At 40.6% G+C, this 21,293-nt stretch overlaps 1 long non-coding RNA gene across 3 annotated transcripts in view; it reads right to left on the bottom strand.

Moving 5' to 3' along the window:
• The window catches only part of LOC135095215 (uncharacterized), a 41,760-nt gene extending 21,185 nt beyond the window's left edge, over positions 1-20,575 (bottom strand). For all 3 annotated transcript variants that reach the window (XR_010264141.1, XR_010264139.1, XR_010264140.1), the window contains exon 1: positions 20,367-20,575. This is a non-coding gene — a long non-coding RNA (uncharacterized LOC135095215). The remainder of the gene's footprint in view (positions 1-20,366) is intronic.
• Positions 20,576-21,293: the final 718 nt, after the last annotated feature.

Consider the following 21,293-nt stretch of genomic DNA (forward strand, 5'->3'; position numbering starts at 1 on the left):
CATAACAAAACCTCATGTAACCTCACATAATTACACCTGACCTCACTTAACCTCACCTAAACACACATAATTCTCCTAACATCGCCTAATCACACCTAACCAAACCTAACCTCATCCAACCTCACCTAATGTCTCCTAACTACACATAGACTCACCTCACCTAACCTCCACAACAAACCTCACCTAACCAAACATAACCCAACCTAACCTCACGTAACTTCTACCCAAACCTAACCACACCTATCCATACTTAACCTCACCATACCTCACGTAACCTAACCTAACGTAAAACAGTCAAGAGGTTAATGAGGAAAGCTAAGGGCAAATATGAATTAAAGATAGCCTCCTGGCGGAAACAGACTCCAAGAGATTTTATCAGGTATACAGGACGATGAATAAGGATACTATAAGTCCATTAAAGGCAGCAGATGGCGAGGTGGTTAGTTCTGAGGGGGAGATTAGTAAAATTTGGAATGAGTATTTCTTAACTGTCTTTAACCAGGAAAACATACAGGATATGCCAAATAGTGAACAGATATTTAGAGCAGATGAGAATAAGAAGCTGACATATAATACCTTAGCTAAAGAGATAGTGGAACAGGAGATAGATTGGATAAAAAAAAAAGTTCAATACACCAGAACCAGGTGAAATGTGTTCTAGAGTACTTAAGAAATGCAAAGAGGTTATAAGTGAGCCATTCATTTCTGTCTTTTGGAAACCACTTGAGTCAGGTGAGGCACCAGTAACCTAACCTCACATAACCAAACCTACTGAACATACCCTAACCTTACCTAAAAAACACCAATCCACACCTAACCTCAATTAGCCTAACCTAACCTCTCCTAACGTCTCCTAACCTCAGATAATATTTTTTAACCTCACGACACGTAACCTAACCCAACTTCAATTACCATTACCTACCATCCCTTAACCTCAGCTAACTTCACACCTAATCTCACCTAACCTCTCTTAACAACACCTAATCACACCTAACATTACCCAATATCAACTAACAATAACTAACCATAAATAACATTCTCAAACTTCACCTAGCCTCTCCTAACCACACTTAACCACACATAACCTCATATAACCTTACCAAACGTCTCCTAACCTTACTTAACCTCTCCTAAGAACACCTAACCTCCACTAACCTCACCTAAGTCACATAACATTAGTTAATTCCACATTTTTTTTTTTTTTTTATGTAGGAAGGACACTGGCCAAGGGCAACAAAAATCAATAAAAAAAATGCCCACTGAAATGCCAGTCCCATAAAAGGGTCAAAGCAGTAGTCAAAAATTGATGAAAAAGTGTCTTGAAACCTCCCTCTTGAAGGAATTCAAGTCATAGGAAGGTGGAAATACAGAAGCAGGCAAGGAGTTCCAGAGTTTACCAGGGAAAGGGATGAATGATTGAGAATACTGGTTAACTCTTGCGTTAGAGAGGTGGACAGAATAGGGGTGAGAGAAAGAAGAAAGTCTTGTGCAGCGTGGCCGCGGGAGAAGGGGAGGCATGCAGTTAGCGTGATCAGAAGAGCAGTTAGCATGAAAATAGCGGTAGAAGACAACTAGATATGCAACATTGTGGCGGTGAGAAAGAGGCTGAAGACAGTCAGTTAGAGGAGAGGAGTCGATGAGACAAAAAACTTTTGATTCCAGCCTGTCTAGAAGAGCAGTATGAGTGTAACCCCCCCAGACATGTGAAGCATACTCAATACATGGACGGATAAGACCCTTGTACAGAGTTAGCCGCTGGGGGAGGTGAGAAAAACTGGCAGAGACGTCTCAGAATGCCTAACTTCATAGAAGCTGTTTTAGTTAGAGATGAGATGTGAAGTTTCCAGTTCAGATTATAAGTAAAGGACAGACCGCGGATGTTCAGTGTAGAAGACGGGGACAGTTGAGTGTCATTGAAGAAGAGGAGATAGTTGTCTGGAAGGTTGTGTCGAGTTGATGGATGGAGGAATTGAGTTTTTGAGGCATTGAACAATACCAAGATTGCTCTGCCCCAATCAGAAATTTTAGAAAGATCAGAAGTCAAGCGTTCTATGGCTTCCCTGCGTGAAATGTTTACCTCCTTAACAATTCTCACATAACCAAACTTAACCACATTTAATCACAGATAACCACACCTAACCTCTCCTAGCCTCATTTAACTTTACCTAACCTCACCTAATCTCAGTTAACAACACCTAACCACACCTAACCTCACCTAACTTCAATTAATCACACTTAATCTCACCTAACCTCAACTAAACTTACCTAACTTCACCTAAACTCTCCTAACCACATCTGACCTCACATAACCTCTCCTAATTTTCCCTTATATCTTTTAACTTCACCTATCTTCACCTAACTACATGTAACCTCACCTAATCTTAACTAAACACACATATTCTCAACTAACAACACCTAAATACACTTAACCTCACCTAACCTCACCTAACCTCTCTTAACCACATCTAATCTCACCTAACCTTACCTAGCCTCTCCTAACCTCACCAAATCTCACTTAAGCACATCTTATTTCACCTAACTTCACCTAAATTCACATAACTCTAACATCACTTAACAACACCTAACCTAACCTAACCTTTCTTACCCTCTCCTAACCTCATGTAACATCACCTAATTCACCTAACTTTACCTAACCTTACTAACCACACCTAACATCATCTAATATCACGAAAACTACACTTAACCTCACCTAACCTCTTCTAACCTAAGTAACCTGACATAACATGACATACCCTCACCTTACCTATCCTAACATCAGGTAATATCATCTAACCTCACTTAACCTCACCTTCCCTTACTTAACCTCACTTAACTTGACCTAACCATACCTAACCTCATCTAACTTCAACAATCCACAACTAACCACTCATAATCTCACTTAACCTCACCTAAGGACATGGAACATCACCTAACCTTACCTAATCTAACATATCCTCACCTGATCACACCTAACCTCACACAACCTCACCTAACCTCACATACCTTCTCCTAACCTCACATATCCATAACTAACTTCATTTAATCACATCTAACCTCACATAACCTCAACTAACCTTACCTAACCATACCTAACCTCACCTAACTTCACATAACCTCACCTAAACTAATGTAACCTACCATAACCATACCTAACCTCACTTAAACCCCAGAAAACCTCACCTAACTATACCCAACACCACCAAAACTTACCTCACCACAGCTATCCTCATTCAACCTTTACTTAACCTTACTTAACTAACTTACTCACCTAACCTTATCTAACAACACCTAACCTCACCCATCATCAACTAACCATACATAAGGTCACCTAACCTCACCTAACCACACTGAACCTCACCTAACTTTACCTATCACCAACTAAACATACATAATGTCACATAAACTTACCTAACCACACTGAACCTCACCTAACCTCACCTAAACACAACTAACCTCACTTAACCCAACATAAGAACTCCTAAGCTCACCTAACATCACCTAACCTCACCCAACATCTCCTAACCACGTGTAACCTCACCTAACCTCAGCTAACTACTCCAAACCACACCTAACATCAACTAACCACACCTAACCACACCTAACCTCCTATAACCCCACATAACCTCTCTTATACATAGCTAACCACACCTAACCTCACCTAACCTCTTCTAACCTCACTTAACATCACCCAATTTCAACCTAAGCACACCTAACATCAACTAGACACAAATAACCTCGACTATCGTCATGTAACCACATTTAACCTCATATAAAATATACTAACCTCACTTAACTTAACCTGACATCACCTAAGTCCTTAACTTCACCTAATGACACCTAAACTCATCTAACCTCATCTAATCACAAATAACCACACCTGACCTCACTTAACGTCCCCTAAAAATACCTTACCTCCCATAACATCGCCTAACTTCAGATAACCTCGTCTAACCTCGCCTATCTACACCTAATCCCATTTAACGACATTTAACATGACATAGCCTCACAAAACCTTACTTTCCCTCACCTAACTTTACCTAACATTATATAACTTGACCTATCAACACCTGACCATACTTAACGTCACCTAACCTCACTTTAACATACCTAACATCACCTAACCTTCCCTAAAATCAACTAAACTCAGCTAACCTCACCTAACCTAATTTAACCTCCACTTCACCTCAACTATCCTTATATATTGACACCTAATCTCACCAAAACAAAAAAGATTATGTAACCTCACATAATCTCATCTAACCTTTGCTAACCACAACTAAAAAAAAAACTTTCCTCAAACAGCCACACCTAGCATCACCTAGACACCTGCCGAAACGATAATTACTCCCAGTGAGGTCTAAAGCACTGTTCAGGGGGTGCTGTGAACTTATCATTAAACCCAGCTGTGACCTCACTGAACGTTTCCCTTTGTGTCTCACAACACAAGGGGGTAGTCACAGCCTGCCCTCTAAAGACAACTCTCTTCCTCCACACAAAACTACAAGCACCTAATAACACACACACCCTTCACTCCAAAAATTTTAAAATCATGGCGACTCCTACACCAGCCTTGGAGTCCCCATCTGGGGAGGGGACCATAAATGTCCCCAGGTCGGACTGCCTTTCCGTCGACGACCCTAAGTGTCTTGACACCCCCCTCAACTTTTTCTTCATTAACTTCTGCAACATTCGCGGTCTAAGATCTAATTTTCAATCTGTAGAACACCACCTCTCCTCTTCTAAACCTCATCTTCTTTTCCTCACTGAAACTCAGGTGTCTGAGGCAACTGACAGTAGCCCCTTTTCTGTTCCCTCCTACTTTCTCTATCCTCATTTTCGATCCAAAGCTGGATGCTGCGTTTATGTCCGCAATGACTTAACCTGCTCTCGTGCCCACGCTCTTGAATCTTCCGAGTTTTCCACCATCTGGCTACTGACAGTAGCCCCTTTTCTGTTCCTTCCTACTTTCTCTATCCTCATTTTCGATCCAAAGCTGGATGCTGCGTTTACGTGCGCAATGACTTAACCTGCTCTCGTGCCCACGCTCTTGAATCTTCCGAGTTTTCCACCATCTGGCTACGACTACAGAGTCATCCTCATACTAAATTTATTTGTGCTGTATACCTCTCTCCTAACTCCTCTGACTATAAGAAATTCTTTGACTACTTAACTTCCAAAGTGGAGCACATTCTGACCCTCTTCCCTTTTGCAGAGATCTCCATTCTTGGAGACTTCAATGTTCACCACCAGCTTTGGCTTTCCTCTCCCTTCACTGACCATCCTGGTGAACTAGCCTACAACTTTGCTATCCTCCATGACCTAGAGCAATTGGTGCAACACCCTACTCGTATTCCTGACCGTCTTGGAGATACGCCCAACATTCTTGACCTTCCTGACCTCTAATCCTTCTGCTTATGCTGTCACCCTTTCTTCTCCTTTGGGCTCCTCCGATCACAATCTCATATCTTTATCTTGTCCTATCACTCCAATCCCTCCTCAGGATCCCCCTAAGCGAAGGTGCCTCTGGCGTTTTGCCTCTGCTAGTTGGAGGGACCTCAGGAGGTATTTTGCTGATTTTCCTTGGAATGACTACTGCTTTCGTGTCAGAGACCCGTCTTTGTGTGCTGAGCGCATAACAGAGGTGATAGTGTCTGGCATGGAGGCGTACATTCCTCACTCTTTTTCTCGTCCTAAACCTTCTAAACCTTGGTTTAACACAGCTTGTTCTCGTGCTATACATGATAGAGAGGTGGCCCACAAAAGGTACTTAAGCCTTCCTTCACCAGAATCTCATGCACTTTATATTTCTGCCCGGAACCATGCCAAGTCTGTTCTCCAACTAGCCAAAAACTCCTTCATTAACAGAAAATGTCAAAACCTTTCAAGATCTAACTCCCCTCGTGATTTCTGGCATCTAGCCAAAAATATCTCCAATAACTTTGCTTCTTCCTCTTTCCCTCCTCTACTTCAACCAGATGGCACCACTGCTATCACATCTATTTCTAAAGCTGAACTCTTTGCTCAAACCTTTGCTAAAAACTCTACCTTGGACGATTCTGGGCTTGTTCCTCCCTCTCCTCCACCCTCTGACTACTTCATGCCACGTATTAAAATTCTTCGTAATGATGTCTTCCATGCCCTCGCTGGCCTAAACCCTCGGAAGGCTTATGGACCTGATGGGGTCCCTCCTATTGTTCTCCGAAACTGTGCCTCCGTGCTTGCATCTTGTCTAGTCAAACTCTTTCAGCTCTGTCTGTCAGCATCTACCTTTCCTTCTTGCTGGAAGTTTGCCTACATTCAACCTGTTCCTAAAAAGGGTGACCGCTCTAATCCCTCAAACTACCGTCCTATTGCTTTAATTTCCTGCTTATCTAAAGTTTTTGAATCTATCCTCAACAGGAAGATTCTTAAACATCTATCACTTCACAACTTTCTATCTGATCGCCAGTATGGGTTCCGTCAAGGCCGCTCTACTGGTGATCTTCTGGCTTTCCTTACTGAGTCTTGGTCATCCTCTTTTAGAGACTTTGGTGAAACTTTTGCTGTTGCCTTGGACATATCAAAAGCTTTTGATAGAGTCTGGCACAAAGCTTTGATTTCCAAACTACCCTCCTACGGTTTCTATTCTTCTCTCTGTAACTTCATCTCAAGTTTCCTTTCTGACCGTTCTATTGCTGCTGTGGTAGACGGTCACTGTTCTTCTCCTAAATCTATTAACAGTGGTGTTCCTCAGGGTTCTGTCCTGTCACCCACTCTCTTCTTATTATTCATTAATGATCTTCTAAATCAAACTTCTTGTCCTATCCACTCCTATGCTGATGATACCACCCTGCACTTTTCCACGTCTTTTCATAGACGTCCAACCCTTCAGGAGGTAAACATATCACGCAGGGAAGCCTCAGAACGCCTGACTTCTGATCTTTCTAAAATTTCTGATTGGGGCAGGGCAAACTTGGTATTGTTCAATGCCTCAAAAACTCAATTCCTCCATCTATCAACTCGACACAATCTTCCAGACAACTATCCCCTCTTCTTCAATGACACTCAACTGTCCCCGTCTTCTACACTGAACATCCTCGGTCTGTCCTTTACTTATAATCTGAACTGGAAACTTCACATCTCATCTTTAGCTAAAACAGCTTCTATGAAGTTAGGTGTTCTGAGACGTCTCCGCCAGTTTTTCTCACCCCCCCAGCTGCTAACTCTGTACAAGGGCCTTATCCGTCCATGTATGGAGTATGCTTCACATGTCTGGGGGGGTTCCACTCATACTGCTCTTCTAGACAGGGTGGAATCAAAAGCTTTTCGTCTCATCAACTCCTCTCCTCTAACTGACTGTCTTCAGCCCCTCTCTCACCGCCGCAATGTTGCATATCTAGCTGTCTTCTACCGCTATTTTCATGCCAACTGCTCTTCTGATCTTGCTAACTGCATGCCTCCCCTCCTTCTACGGCCTCGCTGCACAAGACTTTCTTCTTTCTCTCACCCCTATTCTGTCCACCTCTCTAACACAAGAGTTAACCAGTATTCTCAATCATTCATCCCTTTTTCTGGTAAACTCTGGAACTCCTTGCCTGCTTCTGTATTTCCACCTTCCTATGACTTGAATTCCTTCAAGAGGGAGGTTTCAAGACACTTATCCACCAATTTTTGACCACTGCTTTGACCCTTTTAAGGGACTGGCATTTTAGTGGGCATTTTTTTTTATTAGATTTTTGTTGCCCTTGGCCAGTATCCTTCCTACATAAAAAAAAAAAAAAACACACATAACCTCAAATAGTCTTATGTAACCTTTCTTAATGACACCAAACCTCATCTAGCTTTCCCTAACCTTCCTTAAGGAAACTAACATCACTTAACCTTGCCTAAATACACCGATCCTCACCGAATATCAACTAACTCACTTACTGCTAACTAACTAACTAACTCACTTACATCTAAACTATCTCACTTAAGCACACCTCATATCACCTAACCTCACCAAACCACACTTTAGCACACCTAACCTCAACTAACCTCACCTAACATCACCTAAACTAACATAAGCACACCTAACCTCATCTAACCTCACATTAGCACATCTAACCTAATGTAACCTCAAGTAAGATCACCTAACCTCACTGACCTTCAAATAACCTCACCTAACCACACCTTTCCACACCTAACCTCACCTAGCCTCACTTAACCTCATCTGACATCACCTTATGTTTCCTAACCTAAGCTAATCTCACTTAACCACAGCTAAGCTTATATAACCTCCCCTGACAACACATACTCACAAATAACCTTAACATCACTTAAACATACCTAAGGACAACTAACCTTACATAACCTCACTTGACTACATCTAACCTCAAATAACTTTACCCAACCTCTTCTAACAATACCAAATCTCACCTAAGCAGAAATGTCTCACCTAACCACACCTAACATCACCTAAGTCACCTAAACTCTGATCACACCAAACCACACAGAAACACACCTATCCTCACCTAGCCACAGTAGACACCTGACGAAACGATAATTACTCCCAGTGAGGTCTAAAGCACTGTTCAGGGGGTGCTGTGAACTTATCACTAAACCCAGCTGTGACCTCACTGAACGTTTCCCTTAATGTCTCACAACACAAGGGGGCAGTCACAGCCTGCCCTCTAAAGACAACTCTCTTCCTCCACACAAAACTACAAGCACCTAATAACACACACACCCTTCACTCAAAAATTTTAAAATCATGGCGACTCCTACACCAGCCTCGGAGTCCCCATCAGGGGAGGGGACCATAAATGTCTCCAGGTCGGACTGCCTTTCTGTCGACGACCCTAAGTGTCTTGACACCCCCTTCAACTTTTTCTTCATTAACTTCTGCAACATTCGCGGTCTAAGATCTAATTTTCAATCTGTAGAACACCACCTCTCCTCTTCTAAACCTCATCTTCTTTTCCTCACTGAAACTCAGGTGTCTGAGGCAACTAACAGTAGCCCCTTTTCTGTTCCCTCCTACTTTCTCTATCCTCATTTTCGATCCAAAGCTGGATGCTGCGTTTATGTCCGCAATGACTTAACCTGCTCTCGTGCCCACGCTCTTGAATCTTCCGAGTTTTCCACCATCTGGCTACGACTACAGAGTCATTCTCATACTAAATTTATCTGTGCTGTATACCTCTCTCCTAACTCCTCTGACTATAAGAAATTCTTTGACTACTTAACTTCTAAAGTGGAGCACATTCTGACCCTCTTCCCTTTTGCAGAGATCTCCATTCTTGGATACTTCAATGTTCACCACCAGCTTTGGCTTTCCTCTCCCTTCACTGACCATCCTGGTGAACTAGCCTACAACTTTGCTATCCTCCATGACTTAGAGCAATTGGTGCAATACCCTACTCGTATTTCTGACTGTCTTGGAGATACGCCCAACATTCTTGACCTTTTCCTGACCTCTAATCCTTCTGCTTATGCTGTCACCCTTTCTTCTCTGTTGGGCTCTTCCGATCACAATCTCATATCTTTATCTTGTCCTATCACTCCAATCCCTCCTCAGGATACCCCTAAGCGAAGGTGCCTCCGGCGTTTTGCCTCTGCTAGTTGGGGGGACCTGAGGAGGTATTTTGCTGATTTTCCTTGGAATGACTACTGCTTCCATGTCAGAGACCCATCTTTGTGTGCTGAGCGCATAACAGAGGTGATAGTGTCTGGCATGGAGGCGTACATTCCTCACTCTTTTTCTCGTCCTAAACCTTCTAAACCTTGGTTTAACACAGCTTGTTCTCGTGCTATACATAATAGAGAGGTGGCCCACAAAAGGTACTTAAGCCTTCCATCACCAGAATCTCTTGCACTTTATATTTCTGCCCGGAACCATGCGAAATCTGTTCTCCAACTAGCCAAAAACTCCTTCATTAACAGAAAATGTCAAAACCTTTCAAGATCTAACTCATCTCGTGATTTCTGGCATCTAGCCAAAAATATCTCCAATAACTTTGCTTCTTCTTCTTTTCCTCCTCTACTTCAACCAGATGGCACCACTGCTATCACATCTAACTCTGAACTCTTTGCTCAAACCTTTGCTAAAAACTCTACCTTGGACGATTCTGGGCTTGTTCCTCCCTCTCCTCCACCCTCTGACTACTTCATGCCACGTATTAAAATTCTTCGTAATGATGTTTTCCATGCCCTCGCTGGTCTAAACCCTCGGAAGGCTTATGGACCTGATGGGGTCCCTCCTATTGTTCTCCGAAACTGTGCCTCCGTGCTTGCACCTTGCCTAGTCAAACTCTTTCAGCTCTGTCTGTCAACATCTACCTTTCCTTCTTGCTGGAAGTTTGCCTACATTCAACCTCTTCCTAAAAAGGGTGACCGCTCTAATCCCTCAAACTATCGTCCTATTGCTTTAATTTCCTGCTTATCTAAAGTTTTTGAATCTATCCTCAACAGGAAGATTCTTAAACATCTATCACTTCACAACCTTCTATCTGATCTTGATCACCGCTCTACTGGTGATCTTCTGGCTTTCCTTACTGAGTCTTGGTGATCTTCTTTTAGAGACTTTGGTGAAACTTTTGCTGTTGCCTTGGACATATCAAAAGCCTTTGATAGAGTCTGGCACAAAGCTTTGATTTCCAAATTACCCTCTTACGGTTTCTATCCTTCTCTCTAAAACTTTATCTCAAGTTTCCTTTCTGACCATTCTATTGCTGCTGTGGTAGACGGTCACTGTTCTTCTCCTAAATCTATTAACAGTGGTGTTCCTCAGGGTTCTGTCCTGTCACCCACTCTCTTCTTATTATTTATTAATGATTTTCTAAACCAAACTTCTTGTCCTATCCACTCCTATGCTGATGATACCACCCTGCACTTTTCCACGTCTTTTCATAGACGTCCAACCCTTCAGGAGGTAAACATATCATGCAGGGAAGCCACAGAACGCCTGACTTCTGATCTTTCTAAAATTTCTGATTGGGGCAGAGCAAACTTGGTATTGTTCAATGCCTCTAAAACTCAATTCCTCCATCTATCAACTCGACACAACCTTCCAGACAACTATCCCCTCTTCTTGACACTCAACTGTCCCCCTCATCTACACTGAACATCCTCGGTCTGTCCTTTACTTATGATCTGAGCTGTAAACTTCACATCTCATCTCTAGCTAAAACAGCTTCTATGAAGTTAGGTGTTCTGAGACGTCTCCGCCAGTTTTTCTCACCCCCCCCAGCTGCTAACTCTGTACAAGGGCCTTATCCGTCCATGTATGGAGTATGCTTCACATGTGTCTGGGGGTTCCACTCATACTGCTCTTCTAGACAGGGTGGAATCAAAAGCCTTTCGTCTCATCAACTCCTCTCCTCTAACTGACTGTCTTCACTCCCTCTCTCACCGCCGCAATGTTGCATATCTAGCTGTCTTCTACCGCTATTTTTATGCCAACTGCTCTTCTGATCTTGCTAACTGCATGCCTCCCCTCCTTCCGTGGTCTCGCTGCACAAGACTTTCTTCTTTCTCTCACCCCTATTCTGTCCACCTCTCTAACGCAAGAGTTAACCAGTATTCTCAATCATTCATCCCTTTCTCTGGTAAACTCTGGAACTCCCTTCCTGCTTCTGTATTTCCACCTTCCTATGACTTGAATTCCTTCAAGAGGGAGGTTTCAAGACACTTATCCACCAATTTTTGACTACTGCTTTGACCCTTTTATGGGACTGGCATTTCATTGGGCATTTTTTTTTTATTAGATTTTTGTTGCCCTTGGACAGTATCCTTCCTACATGAAAAAAAAAAAAAAAAAAAAAGACCTAATATCACTTAACCTCACCTAACCTCCCACAACCTTACCTAATATATTTAATATTCACCTAACTTAACCTTACTCGATTTAACCTCACCTAACCTTACATAACTTCATCTAACTTCAACTGTCCTCAACTAACCACTCATAACCTTACCTAACATCACCTAACCACAGCTAACCTCACTTAACCTCACCTAATCTCATCTATCCTTATCTAATTATACCTAACCTCACATAAAATCACCTAATCTCATATAAGCTCACCTAACATGAAATATCCTATTCTAACCTAATCTAACCACACCTAACCTTACCTAACTTCACCTAGCCAAAACTATACCTAACATTACCTATCCTCAACTAATATCACCTTATGTTTCCTAACCTAAGCTAATCTCACTTAACCACAGCTAAGCTTATATAACCTCCCCTGACAACACATACTCACAAATAACCTTACCTAACATCACTTAAACATACCTAAGGACAACTAACCTTACATAACCTCACTTGACTACATCTAATCTCAAATAACTTTACCTAACTTCTTCTAACAACACCTAATCTCAGCTAAGCAGAAATGTCTCACCTAACCACACCTAACATCACCTAAGTCACCTAAACTCTGATCACACCAAACCCACCATAAACTAACATTAACTAACGTCAGCTAAATTCACCTAACCACACCTATACTCGTTTATCGTCTCCAAGCCTCACCTAACTTAAATTCACTTCACATAAGTTCCTAATCTCACCTAATCACACTACACTCAACCTCACCTAATGACATCTAACCACATCTAACCTCACCTAATTTCGCCTAACCACACCAATCTTCACCTAACCTCTCCTAACCCCAGCTAACCTTCCCTAACCTCACCTAACTCACCTTACATTAACTAACCTCTTATAGCCTCACTTAACCATACTAACACCTGACTTCAGCAAACCAAAGTTAACAACACCTAAGAAAAAATAGCCTCACCTATTCACACCTAACCTAAAGTTACCTAACCTCACCTATCCACACCTAACATCACCTAACCTCACTTAACCACAGTTAACATCACATAACCTCACTTATCCTTACCTAACCTCACCTAACCACATGTAACATGAAATGACCTCACCAAACCTTAACTTACCTCACCTAACCTTAATTATACTCACTTAACCATACCTATTCTCACCTAACCTCAACTACCAACACCTAACCTAATCTAACAACACCTAACTACACCTAAACTCACCTGACCTCACTTAACCTCACCTAACCTTTACACATATTACAAAATCTAACATCACACAACCTTACCTAACCAGACCTAACATCACTTTAAGCTCACCTAACCTCCCAAAACCTTACCTAATATCTTTAAAATTCACCTAACCTAACCTTACCTGATTTAACCTCACCTAACCTTACATAACTTCATCTAACTTCAACTGTCCTCAACTAATCATTCATAACCTTACCTAACATCACCTAACCACAGCTAACCTCATTTAACCTCACCTAATCTCATCTATCCTTATCTAATTATACCTAATCTCACATAAAATCACCTAATCTCATATAATAATAATAATAATAATAATAATAATAATAATAATAATAATAATAATAATAATAATAATAATAATAATAAACGGTTTATTATTTAGGCAGTTGACAAACTGAAAATGTACATAGGGGATGGGGAAAAACTTAACATTAATCCTAAAGGTAAGTCTAATCTAGGAGGGAAATATTATAAGCTCACCTAACATGAAATATCCTATTCTAACCTAATCTAACCACACCTAACCTTACCTAACTTCACCTAACCATAACTATACCTAACATCACCTAACCTCACTTAATATCAACTAACTTTATCTAACCTCACCTAATCTAAAATCAACTAAATTAACTTCACTAACCTTCCATAACATCTCTTAACCACACTTCTCTTCATCTCTTATCCTCACTAACTATAGCTAACTTGAGCAAACCTTTCCTAAACACACCTAATATCACCTAATCTAACCTAACTTCACATATGCTCACCTAACCACATCTAACGTCACTTAACCTCATCTAATAACATTTAACTTCACCTTCCTAAAAACAAATAACCACACCTAACCTCACCTACCAATACCTAAACTCACATATGTTCACCTAACCTAACCTAACCTAAACTAACTTCACCTAACCTTTCCTAAGCAAAACTAAACACACCTAACATCACCTTACCTCACCTAAACCTTACAACGCCTAACCTCACATAACCTCACCTAACCAAGCAAAACCTTTCTTAACCTTATTAAGCACACCTAACCTCTCCTAAAATTACTTAAGCTCACCCAAGCACAACTAAATACAACTAACCTCACTTAAATCTCTGAGCAGACCTAACATCAGCTAATCTCACCTAACCTCACCTAACATTAACTAATCTCACTTCACCACACCTAAATACACCTAACCTCACATAACCACACCTAACCACACCTAATCTAAACTCTCCTGAACATGCAAAACCTTATCTAACCTCACCTAAACCCACCTAACCTCACATATACTCACTTAATAACACCTAACATCACTAACCTTAGCACACTTAACCTCATCTAACCACACTTAAACACAACCAACTCAACCAACCCCACATAAACTCACCTAACATCACTTAACCTCACCAAAACACATCTAACCTCACCTAACCACACCTAACCTCTCCTAAACTCTCATGACCACACCTATCCATCCTTATCTCATTTAACCTCCCCTACTTTTTATCTAACCTTACTTACCACACCTAACCTCACTTAACTTCACCTAAACTATCCTAAAAACACCTAATATTCCCTAATCTAATTTAATCACACCTAACCTCATCTAATCTTTCCCAACTACATCTATCCATACCTAACCATACCTAATCCCACATAGCCTTTTGTAATCTCAGTTAACGTCACTTAATATCACCTAAAAACACAAAACCACACCTAACCTCACCTAACCTCAGCGAACCTTAATATAACCTCATCTAACCATATGTAACCTCACTTAACGTCACATCACCTAACCACACCTAACTGCACCTAACCTCACCTAGTCTCTCCTATCTTCACCTTAACTCATAACCTCAAATAATCACAAATAACGTCACCTAGCATAACCTACCCTCATCTAACCAAACCTAACCACATGTAACCTCACCTAACCACATCAAACTACACTTAATCTTACCTAACCTCACCTAACCTCTCCTAACCACACCTAACCAATTTAACCTAATTTAACACCTCATAACCTCTATAACCTCACTTAATTTATGCATACCTAACTTCATCTAACCTCACCTGACCTCACATAACCACAACTAACCTTACCTAACCTGTCTTAACCTCACATAACCGCACTTAATCTCATCTAAGTGGCCTAACCTTACATAATCAAAGCTAACCGAACCTAACCTCACCTAATATCATCTAACCAAACCTAACCATATGCAACCTCACCTAACCACAATTAACCACATCTAACCACACCTAACCACACCTAACCACATCCAAGTTAACATCAGCTAACATCACATAAGCCCACCTAACCTCACCTATAACTCACCTATACCAAACCTACTATAACCTTACCTAGCCTCTCTTAAGTTCATCTAATCTCACATAATCTCTCTTAAGTCATCTAGCCTCACCTAATCACACCTGATCGCATCTAACCTCAACTAACATCATGTAACCATACCTAAACACATATAAGCTCACATAACCTAACTTAACCTCACCTAACCATACCTAACATAAACTACTCTTACCTCACGTAATTTCACGTAACCCTAGCTAATATTATCTAACCATATCTAACATAACCTAACAACACATAACCTCACGTAATGCTAGCTAATATCACCTACCCTCAACTAACCTTACTTATCTTCACCTAACCTCACCTAACCATACCTAAAATCACCAATCCTTACCTATACTAACCTGACCACACCTAACCTAACCTAACATCACCTAACCTTAACTAACAACACTTAACCTCATTAAACCTCACCGACCCTCACCAAACCTTTCCTAACAACACCAAACCTCACAAAATCTCAAGTAATCACAATTAACCTCACATATCCTTGCCTAAACATAACCTGTCATAACCTCAACTAACCTCACAAAAGACCTCTAAAACCTTTTCTAACTTCACCTAATGTCTTGTAAATACATCAAATATCACCTAAACTCACTCAACCACACCTTACCTTACTTAACCTCACCTAACCACAGCTAAGCTCAAATAACCTCACCTAACCTCTCTTAACCACACCTAACTAAACCTAACCATACTTAACCTCACTTAACTTCTCTTAATGAAACTTAACCTTGCCTAACTTCACCTATCATCACTTAACCTCAGTTAACCTTACACAACCTTACCTAAACTTAGCTAAGCTCAAGTAATCTCACCTAACCACACCGAACTCTCCTATTCTCATGTAACTTCTCTTAACGACAAATAACCTCACCTAACTATAACTAACCTCACTTAACCTCACCTAAAAACATCTAATCTCACCTAACCTCTCTTAAGTACTACTAAACACACCTAACCACAACTAACCTTGCCTAACAAAACCTAACCACACATAGCATAACATAACCTCACATAATCTCATCTAACCTGTTTTAACCTCACCTAACTTAATCTTAGCACACCTACCCTCATCTAATTACAGCTAAGGACACCTAACCTTCCTAAACCGTTCCTAATTTTTCCTAGCACACCAAACCTTTCTTAACCTCACCTAACCACACCTAAACTAATCTAACACCACCTAACCTCATATTACCTTACCTAACTTTACCTAAGCACATCTAACTTCATCTAACAACACCTAAGCACACTTAATCTGAAGTAAACTAAAAAAAAAACTTATTTATAGACATCTAACCTCATCTAACAACACCTACCCTAACATAACCTCTCTTAAGCACACATACCATCAACGAACCTCACCTAAACTCACCTAACCATACCTATCCATATAAAACCTTACTTAGCTTCACCTAACCTCACCTATGCTCACCTAACATCTCTTAACATCTCAATTAGCCTGGTCTAACATCTTCTTATCTCAATTAACTTTACCTAAACTCACCTAACCTCACCTAAACTCACCAATTCTCACCTAACCTCTCCTAACCACAACTAACTACACATATCTATACCTAACTTAACCTAACCTCACTCAACGCAACCTGACCTCAACCAACCTCACATAAACACTTCTAAACACACCTAACCTCACATAACCTCACCTAATCTCTCTTAACCACTCCTAACCACATCTAACCTCACGAAACCTTACCTAACCTCTCCTAACGTCACCTAATCTCATATAAGGATGTCAAACCTCATCTAATAACATCTAACCGCACCTAACCACACCTAACCTCTCCAAACCTCAGCTAACCTAACGTCGCCTCACAAAACTCACCTAATCGCACTTAATCACACATAACTTCACCTAATGAGACCTCAAAAAATCTAATCTTATCTAACCTTACCTAACTACATCTAACCTCAATAACATAACTGTCCTCACTTACCCTCACCTAACCTTACCTAACTTCACCTAACCTAATTTAACAACACAAAAGCATAAATAACCACACCTAACATCAACTAACCATACAAAACGTCATCTAACATAATGTAACCTCATCTAATGTTAGCTAATCTCACCTAAGCTCACTTAATATTACCGAACCTAAAACTAAACTAACCTAAGCTAAATTCACCTACCCACAGATAACCTCATCTAACCATCATTTAAACATATCTAACCTCACCTAATCTTCTCTAATATCATTTAACATCTCATAAACTCCTTACCTAATATAATAACACCTAACTACACCAAGCATTATCTAACCTCATCTAACCTCACCTAACCCTTAATAACCTCACCTAACCACACATAAGCACACAAAACTTCACCTAACCTCCCAAGAGCACACCTAACTTCCCATAATCCCACCTAACCACACATAATTTCAACTAACTTCATCTAACTTCATCTAAACAACTCCAACTAACCACACCTGACATCATATAACCTCACCTAACCTCATATAAGCACATCTAACCTCGTTTAACTTCACCTAAGCACACTTAACCTCAACTAACCTCACCTAAACTCATCTAAGCATACCCAACTTCACCTAACCTCTCATACCCTTACCTAACGTCAGTTATGTACACCTAACCTCACTTAACCTCACCTAAGCACACCTAACATAACCTAACCTATCATAACCTCACCTAACCTCACTTAACCTTACCTAACCTCTCCTAACCAGACCTAATGAGACCTATCCACACATAACTTAACCTAACTTCCCTTAACGAAGCATGACCCTAATTAACATTACCTAAACTCTCCTAACCACACAAAACCACACCTAACCTCACCTAACTACACCACTAACAGAAATATCCTCACCCAAACTTACATAACGTTATCTAACAACACCTAACCACACATAACCTCACCTAACCTCAAATAACCTCGCCTAACCTCACATTATCTCACCTACCTAACCTAATTTAACCTCACCTAACGAAACCTAACTCACCTAAACTCTCTTAATGTAACTTCACCTAAATCACCTAAATTCACCTAATCAAACCTAAACTCACTAATCACACCTAACTACACCTAACCTCACCTAACCTCACCTAACCATACCTGACCTCAACTAACCTCACATAACCTCAGATAACCTCACCTAACCTCACTTATTTTTACCTAACCTCACCTAACCACTCCTAACCATACCTAACCATATGTAACACTTTGCCTATACTTATGTAACCTCACCTAACCTCAGCTAACCTCACCTAAACCTCACTTAACCTAACCGAACCTAAACTAACTTAACCTAACCTAACTTTACCTAAGTTCACCCAATCACACCTAACCTCACCTAGCCTGATCTGACCACACCTAACCTCAAATAATGTTTTCTAACCTTATTTAATCTCACTTAAACTCTCCTAAATTCATCTAACTTCACATAACCAAACCTAACCTCACCTTAACTCACCTATCCACTCCTAACCTAACCCAACCTAACCTAACTTCAAGTAACAACATCTAACATTACCTAACCTCTCCTAACATCACCTAATCACACCTAACCTCACCTTGCCTAGCCTCACGAAACCTCTCCTAACCATACCTAACCTCACCTAACCACCTATTTTTTCATAACCTCACCTAACCTCCCATAACTTGACCTAACCCCAACCAACCTCACATTTTAACACCTAAGCTCATCTAACCTCTCTTAACCCCAATTAACCTCACAAAACGTCACTTATTCACAGCTAACCTCACCTAACCTCACATAACGTCATCTAACCTCAAGTATTGTGACCTAACCACACCTAATTTCACCTAACTTCATCTAACCTCTCCTAACCATACCTAACGTCAACTAAACTCTTCTAATCATACCTAACCACCTAAACTCACCTAACCTCATCTATCCTCACCGGACCACACCTAACCTTACCTAACAACTACCAACCTCACTTAACCTTACAGAACCTTCCCTAACCACACCTAAGCACAACTGACATAACCTAAACCCATATAACCTCAAATAAAATCACCTAATGACAATTAAACATAACATCTCTCAACCTCATCCAACCTAACTTAATATCACCTCACGACACATAACTACACCTACTCGTAACCTCTCCTAACGTTACTTAACCTCTCTTAATCATACCTAATTATCTTAGTCTCAACCTACTATCTCAAACTTCAGCTAATATCATCTCATTTCACCTAACCTCACCTAACATTACTTAACCTCACTTAACCTCACCTAACTTCAACTATCCTCAAATAATCATTCATAACCTCACCTAACCACACCCAAGCTCACCTAACATTACCTAATCTCACCTATTATCACCTAACCATACCTGTAGGACAAAAGTAGCCTGGCTGAGCGCCGTCAAATGTTTAATATCAACCTGATAAATATATCACAATAAGATAATTGATACTGACAATGTAATCCTGGCCAGTACAATAAATCAATAAACTCACAATGTTAATGATATAAATACACCACAAAACATGGCCCCAAAGCTGATAGTGGTAAAATATACCAGAGAAAAAGCGAAAATGTTGTACCAAATCCATGATCTATTTTCACCATACACATGTATGTAAATAATAATCATTATACGGAAAGAAACATAATGCTGAAAGGTATACATAATTCAATGAGCCTACACCACTTTTGTCCTAAGCAGTGCTGGACAGCCGCCTCAAATATGCACACTTGTCACCACTCGGACAGTTACCATGCAGCGTAACCTGAATCACGTCATAAATTCACACAACAATAAAAACCTGCGCTATTATCAAAACTAAACATGTAACACCAATACTGAATATTCATCATAACACTATTTCACCCAACACCGCGTAACTCTCTAACCCCACAGTAAAATACAACGTGAAAACATAGTAGTATAAATTATACATACATCACTGGTCCTATGGAGCCCAAAGCAGTCCTGAGATCACTTGCACTGGCCCCACACCCTGGCCACCTTGCTCCACCAAATCCAAGCGTTCAAGAGACGTAGTCACATGACATAAAACAGTAGTAGGATGAACGATCCACGGAGTGTAGAGCGGCAGAACTGGCTCAGGTCTGCCTGACAGCCATCACAAAGACGCTTCCACGCCTGCAAACGAGCAAATGACGAACTACATGCATGGGGATCAAGCCTTACAAGAAGCATGATTTCATAAATATCATACTCATGATACTATACCTAATATCACTTAAAATTACCTAAACACACCTAACCTCACCTAATCATACATAACCTCAGCTAATATCACCTAACTTCACATATCCTCATCTAACCACACCTAACCTCACCTAACCTCATCTAACTGCGCCTAAACTCACCTAATCTTACCTAACCTTTCCTAACCACAAGAAACCACACCTAATCTCATCTAACCACACCTAACCTTATCTAACCTTAGCTATCTTTTCCTAACCACACTTAACTTCATTTAAACTCAAATAACCTCACCTATGTACATCTAATCACACCTGACCTCACCTATAGCTACTTAACCTAGCTTAAACAGTTGTAATGTCACAAAACCTCACCTAAGCAAACCTGATCTCACCTTAAATCACCTAACCTCTACTAAGCACACCTAACTTCAGATAACCTCTTTTAATCTTCTCTAAGCACACCTAACCTCACCTAACCTCTCCTAACTTTGTTTTACCTAACCTAAGCGCATCCAACCTCATTTAATCTTAACTAATCACAACTAACCTTATCTAACCTCACTTAAGCACACCTAACTTAATATAAATACAACTAATTTCACCTATCCTCACCTAACCTCACCTTACCACACCTAAAACATCTAATCTCCCCTAG

This window comes from Scylla paramamosain, chromosome 48 (assembly GCF_035594125.1).
Source record: "Scylla paramamosain isolate STU-SP2022 chromosome 48, ASM3559412v1, whole genome shotgun sequence".
NCBI classification, from domain to species: domain Eukaryota; kingdom Metazoa; phylum Arthropoda; class Malacostraca; order Decapoda; family Portunidae; genus Scylla; species Scylla paramamosain.